This window comes from Pinus tabuliformis, chromosome 8 (genome assembly GCF_031772625.1).
Source record: "Pinus tabuliformis cultivar Carrire ecotype Pingquan chromosome 8, CPIR1, whole genome shotgun sequence".
NCBI lineage: Eukaryota > Viridiplantae > Streptophyta > Pinopsida > Pinales > Pinaceae > Pinus > Pinus tabuliformis.
The window spans coordinates 1546517683-1546523860 of NC_142294.1; positions in this window are offsets into that span (position 1 = coordinate 1546517683).

The window sequence follows — 6178 nt, forward strand, 5'->3', positions numbered from 1 at the left end:
TTGATTGATGGTACAGGTTCAGGGGGAGCACATAATGCATTGTTGGCATTATGGAGGATGGTTAGAAGGAGATCTTGGAAATGGCTGCAATATGTCTCTATCTCTTTCATGGTGGATTATGGTTCTTTGTTGCAGATCTGGTTCGTATTCAGGGGAGCATGTTCCTAGGGGGAGCATACCCCTTTGCCCTTGATGTCAAAGGGGGAGAATGACGCTGAAGATTGTAAGGTTGCCATCAAGTCCAAAGGGGGAGATTGTTGGCATTATGTTCTCTGGTATGGCTATATGTTACAGATGTTGTACTTGATGGCAACTCCCATGACAAGGCTCTCAATTTATTGAAAAATTAAGAAGGACGCAGGAAATCAGTTCAGAAGGTGCGTACCCGCAGGTACACCATGCAGTAGCCGCGTCCAGAGACGCAGGCCAGCCGTTCAGGAGGTGCGTCCACCCAGTGCACACTTTTCAAGGTCACGTGGGGTTTCTTGTGTTTTACTCTTGGTATCTAGCCGACGGTATTGTGTTATTATGGTGTCGGCTCGTGGTATTGTTCCATGATTTGAGGAGGAGCTTGCCTATATAAAGCAAAGGAGATCATTTGGTTTGGTATGTCTTTGGTTGAATATCTTATGAGGTTAGATCTGGTCTAGATCTAAAAAGGCGAATCTTCTGAAAGACTGAGATCTCTTTGGCGCATGATCAGATCTGTAGATCTGACTGTTTGGGTTACTCTTAAAGTCTTGAAATCATTCATACCCGAAGGTACGCAGGTTCAGTGAAAGGCAAGTGCGCCGGGACGCAGTGCAGTAAGAAGAGACCTGCGTGGGGACGCAGGGCAGAGCAAGATTCAGGTGCGTTCGGGACGCACTACAGTAACAGGCGCACTACGTGGGGATGCGAAGCATAATAAGGATCAGGTGCATCTCTGGGCAAAAAGACGCGGCGCGATAGTATTTCTGGGTGCGTCCCTGCAGCAAAAGAACGCGGCGCGACAGTGTTTTTGGGTGCGTCCCTGCAGCAACAGGACGCAGTGCAGTTGAAGGAACAGTGCGCGGGCACACAGCGCAGCAGAAGGATCTCTGCGTGTGGACGCAGGGGAGAAGAAGGTTAGTTGCGTCTGGTCGCAGGCCACAGAAGGGAAAACTGCGTCTCTGTCTTAAGATGTTCTGTTGATTGAATTTCTCTGTTGATAAGGTGTTCTGGGTTAGTTCTGTTATTACTGATCTGATAACTGTAGTGGACTGTAACTGTTATGTACTTGATGATCATTTGATGCTTTATGAAAAGAAGTAGGGGGTTGTAGCTCCCTTCCAGGAGAAGACTGGAAAACGAGAGAGAGAGTTGTAGCTCTCTGCAGGTTGCAGCCTGCGTACTGGTAAAGGACTGCACCAGTACAAAATCATTGTAAAAGGAGTTTCTAATTTAAAAGAAGATAGAGACATATTGCAGCAGGTGGTTTTCACCCACATTGGGTTTCCACCTTACATCTTGTGTTCTTTGGAGTGACTATCTGTTTTCTTTGTTCATGCTCATTATTTTATGGTACTAACATGCAAAAATAATTCAAAGATCAAATAAGGAAGATTTATTAAATTGCTAGATAATACTGATTCACCCCCCTCTCAGTATTATTTCCAACAAGGGAAGTACCCGGTAGGCAAAGGTACCCCATGGACAAGTGAAAGTGGTCTTATCTTGGTCTTCCAGGCTGATTTAGATCTGATTATACCTGCTAAACCCATCTAGGAAGGAAAAGAACTTCCTTCCTGCCAGGCCATCTAACACTTGATCTATGAAAGGCAAAGGGAAATGGTCCTTCTTGGTAGCTTTGTTAAGTTCTCGATAATCTACACAGATTCTCCACTTCCCGTTTTTCTTGGGCACAAGCACCAAAGGAGAAACCCACTCGCTGTCAGAGATGGGGTAGATGAATCCTGCATCCATCAACTTTGCAGTTCTTCTTTGACAATGTCCTTGAGCACTGGATTCATCCTCCTCTGAGGCTGCCTAATTGGCTTACTATCCTCTTTAATGTAAATGTGATGAGTACAGACTGAAAGGTGGACTCCTTTCATCTCCTTATAGCTCCAAGCAAAAGCATCCAAATGGTGGTTCAATAAGCTACACAGCTCCTTCTCCTGAGAGGGGGATAGGGATGAGTTGATCTTCAAGGTTCTTTCAGAGCCAAATTCCACATTCTTAACTCGGGGAGAGGTCGGATCAATCACATAGAGATCCACTAAAGCACTGGCTTGGGTGTCTTCTACCAACTCTTCTAATGGCAACACACTGGGAGGTGGATTTTGAATCAAATTTTCAATAAGGTTATCCTCGGTTTGAGGACCTCCCCTGGCGGCTTCCACTGTGCACAATGGTGCAGAGTATACTTCATCCTCATCTTCCTCCTCCAACCATAGAGGTAAGTCATGTTCTAGTAGAGGTTGGGCAAGAGGATATAAGACTAGCTGTTTGGACATAGGCCCATTCTTAATGGTCATGCTCCCAGCTCGACAAATGATGTAAGCATCTGCAGTAGCTAACCAAGGCCTTCCCAAAATGAGGGGGTATCTAGTGAGTTTTGCCTTTGGCTGAAGGACCAAGAAGTCCGCAGGGTACTCCCAAGAATCAACGGAGACCATGACATCTTCCACAATCCCTTCGGGGGTCACGGTGGAGCGGTCTGCTAACTGCAGTACTGTCGAGGTCTTTCTTAGGGAACTTTGAAGGTTGAGTTTGAGCATAGTGTCCCTGGTCATCACATTAATGGCAGCCCCTAGATCGATCAAGGTGTGGGGGATTATGGTGCCATTGATGTGGACATCGACTATAGGACTCCCAGGGTCCAGATATTTTGGACAGATTACTTCTCCCAACATCAGGTCAGACAGTTGTCCTATGACATTGATAATTGGGGCATCTCTCTTGCGCCTCCCTGGGTCCTTGAAACACTTCTCTTTGATCAATTTGTTGTAGATTGGTACATATTTTATGGCCTAGAGAAGTGGCATTTTGACACATAACTGTTTAAGTTCTCCCAGAAGTTCAGTCTCTTCTAGGTTTGGTTGCGTGGTTCTGGTTAGTCTCTCAGGAAAGGGTGGAATGGCTTTGGGTTCACTTCCCTGTTTCTCTTCCTCATCCTCCTTAGGAGGAGGTTGGCTATCTAGGAGTACCTTCCCAGATCGTAGGTTGATCTCTTAAATCTCCACAGCATAGGTAGGGCATGTTGTTTCTCCAATATATACCTGCTGGGCCTGTCCGTTATTGGGGTTCGGGTTTGGTTGAGTAGGCATCTGAGGTTGTCTTGGAGGAGCAGGAGGTAATGGTTGTGGTTGAATAGGTGGTGGAGGCAAAATAGCGGGAGGAGAGTTGTACTGGGGCCTCCACCCCTGTTGAGGTGCATTCCACATGAGAATGAAACGAACAAGCAACAGGTTGAGTATGGTATTGAGATGGGTATGACCAAGGAGGGGGTGTGGACCAGGAAGGATGAGCAGGGGGACCCCAAGAAGGTATGTGAGTGGATTGGTTGGGGTTGTAATAAGTCTGGAATGTCCCTTGCATCCCCTGCTAGTACGTTCTGGGTCCATGTGGCCTCCTTTGGTTTAGGTAGTAGAGTGGCTTAGTGGCTCCATCAGCCCCTTGGTACATGGCTTTAAGTCCAAGTAAGGTTGGGCACTGGTTTTTAGGGTGATCTGCCTCACAAACGAAACATATCTTTACGGAGTGCAGTGGACACTCGTTCCTAGGATGCTTCCTTGTACATCTGGGACAAAATATGGCCAAAGCCCTCTCAGCTTCCTCTTGCTTCTGTTGGATTCGGAAGGTGTCCATTTTCATGGCAATGGTTTGTCTCACCTCACTTTTAAGGTCTTCCATTTGGTTTGCAAACTCATGTTTGGAAAAGGTGGTGCTGGCTGAAAGTTGACTCCCCCTACCTCTTTTCCGGGCTTCCCTAGAATGGTTTCTAAACACAGTCTTTATGTCATCATAAGGTAGTTGGTAGATGTCTCCCCCAGTCAGCAAATGGAGGGTATCTAGAATCTCTTCAGGGACTCCTCGGAGTAGAACCAGCTTCATAGATTCAGGGTCAAGTGTGCACCTGGCCCTTTTATAACTGAGTTGGAACCTTTCTTCATAGTCTTCTAAAGATTCATCACTTCCCATGGTCATCCGAAAGATTTCTCCCTTTGTTTCCTTTGACCTACAGTAATCTCAGTATTTGTTGTTAAAGGCTTGCTGCATCTGAGCCCAAGTTGTGATACTATTTCCAGGTAACCCCATGAACCAGCGTAGTGCTGCATCCTTGAGGGTAGAGGGAAAGAGTTTCAACTTTTGCCTGTCTTCTGCATAGTCATAAGTTCGACAAAGGACAGCAAACTCAAACAAGAAGGTATCAGGGTCTTCAGTGGTCAATCCATGGAAGTGAGGTAAGGTTGAGGGACTTATGTTTTTCATTTTTTTGTCCCCACTGGTCTCTCGGATGGGAAAGGTACCTTCTATTCTCTCCTCATCTCCTATACCGTTTCTGTGTTTAGCCATGGTCTTAGGAGGAATGTTTTCTTGCTCTTCTTCTGTTATAAGATATTCGTATATCTTTGGAGGTTCACCTATAGGTTCTTCTGGATCACTGCCACCAAAGAAGAGAGAAGGGTGACTTAGTGATGTGGTGCGGGTGTTGGGTAAGAATTTTCCTGAATTGTCTCTATTCCTATGAGGCATGAAATGAAATATTTTTGGTTAATTTTTGTGTTTTTCTCTGCTTGTACCTAAAAAACTGAATTGATTGAATAAAAAATTGCAACTAACTAGAATAAACCTTGCTGGAATGAAAATTGCAGAATTGAAATGAAAGCAGGAAATGACTAATCTATGCTGCTGAAATGAAATTGCAGAAATGAAATGCTAAGCTACACTTGCAGAATTGAAATTGCAGAAATGAAATGCTAATCTACGCTTGTAGAATTGAAATGCTAATCTATGAAAGTGGGAAATGTCTAATCTATGCTTGCTAAAATGAAATTGCAGAAATGGAAATGAAACGACTACTCTACTCTTGCTAAAATAAACTACTTAGCAGAAGGTTGTAGTAGAAAATAGAAGAAAAACAACAATCACAAATACTGTGACGCTTCCCCGGCAACGGTGCCAAAAATATGGTGGGCTCCAGTATTGCAGCAATGATGCTGCAACTCCTGGAACTCCCTTCTTTACTTTTACCAACCCGGTTGTTCGTAACAAACTTGGAAGCGACGGTGCTATATGCACAAGTACTAGCTCTTGCCGCAGGCTGTCACTTGATCAACTAGCACAAGTTCGCTAGGAGCTTAAGCTAACTTCTATGAGCTCTTATAAGAAGCTTTTAACTGTGATGGATGAACACTAACTCAAAAGAGGCTAGTCTACTTGCAGAAAGAAGCTGAAAGTTGAAAGGAAATGCAAACCCTAGCAAACCCTAATTTTACCGACTAATCCTACTGGTGCAAAAAAAGAGATGAAAGCTACGGAAGTGGATGCCATTGAATCTTTGAAAGGTAAAATGCATGTGACTAAGCTACTTCTGAAGTAAAATCTAGAAAGAAACATCTTTTTGTATTTTTGAGTAATCTTGCAGAATTATTATGCATGTGCTTTAACTGTTTTTTATTGTGCAGAGGTTGATTGGAGAAATGAAATGGAGTGGGCACTTGCAAGAGGTTGGGAAGGTGATAATAGGGCCTAAGGGGTCCCTAGCACCATTCCAGAGAGTTTCACAGCAATCAGATCTCGAAAAAACTGCTTACGTGAACTTCTACAGGAAGTTTTACAGGAACAGGCCGAGAGTGATTTTTAGAGGATTGATGGAGGAAAAATGGTGGGGAAGTGGAAATGAAGGATGGATAAGGTTGTTAAAATGTGTGGGACTTGGTAAATGAAGCTCATGAGTGATGAAGATGGTTGGATTTGTTCAAGGATGGAGAAGGCAACGTTGCACAAAAATATAGAAATTAGGGCAAATTGGGACAATGTGGCGAATGAAGGGAAGGAATCTTGGATTTAGGGGCTGGAACAGGTTGGATGATGGAGGAAGGGTAGGTAGAAATGTGTTATAGGTACTCTGCACACTATTTTCCAAAACTGATCGAACAAAGACTAGAAAAACCAGAGATCTATCTATTTTGACCTAATCTGACCTAAAAAT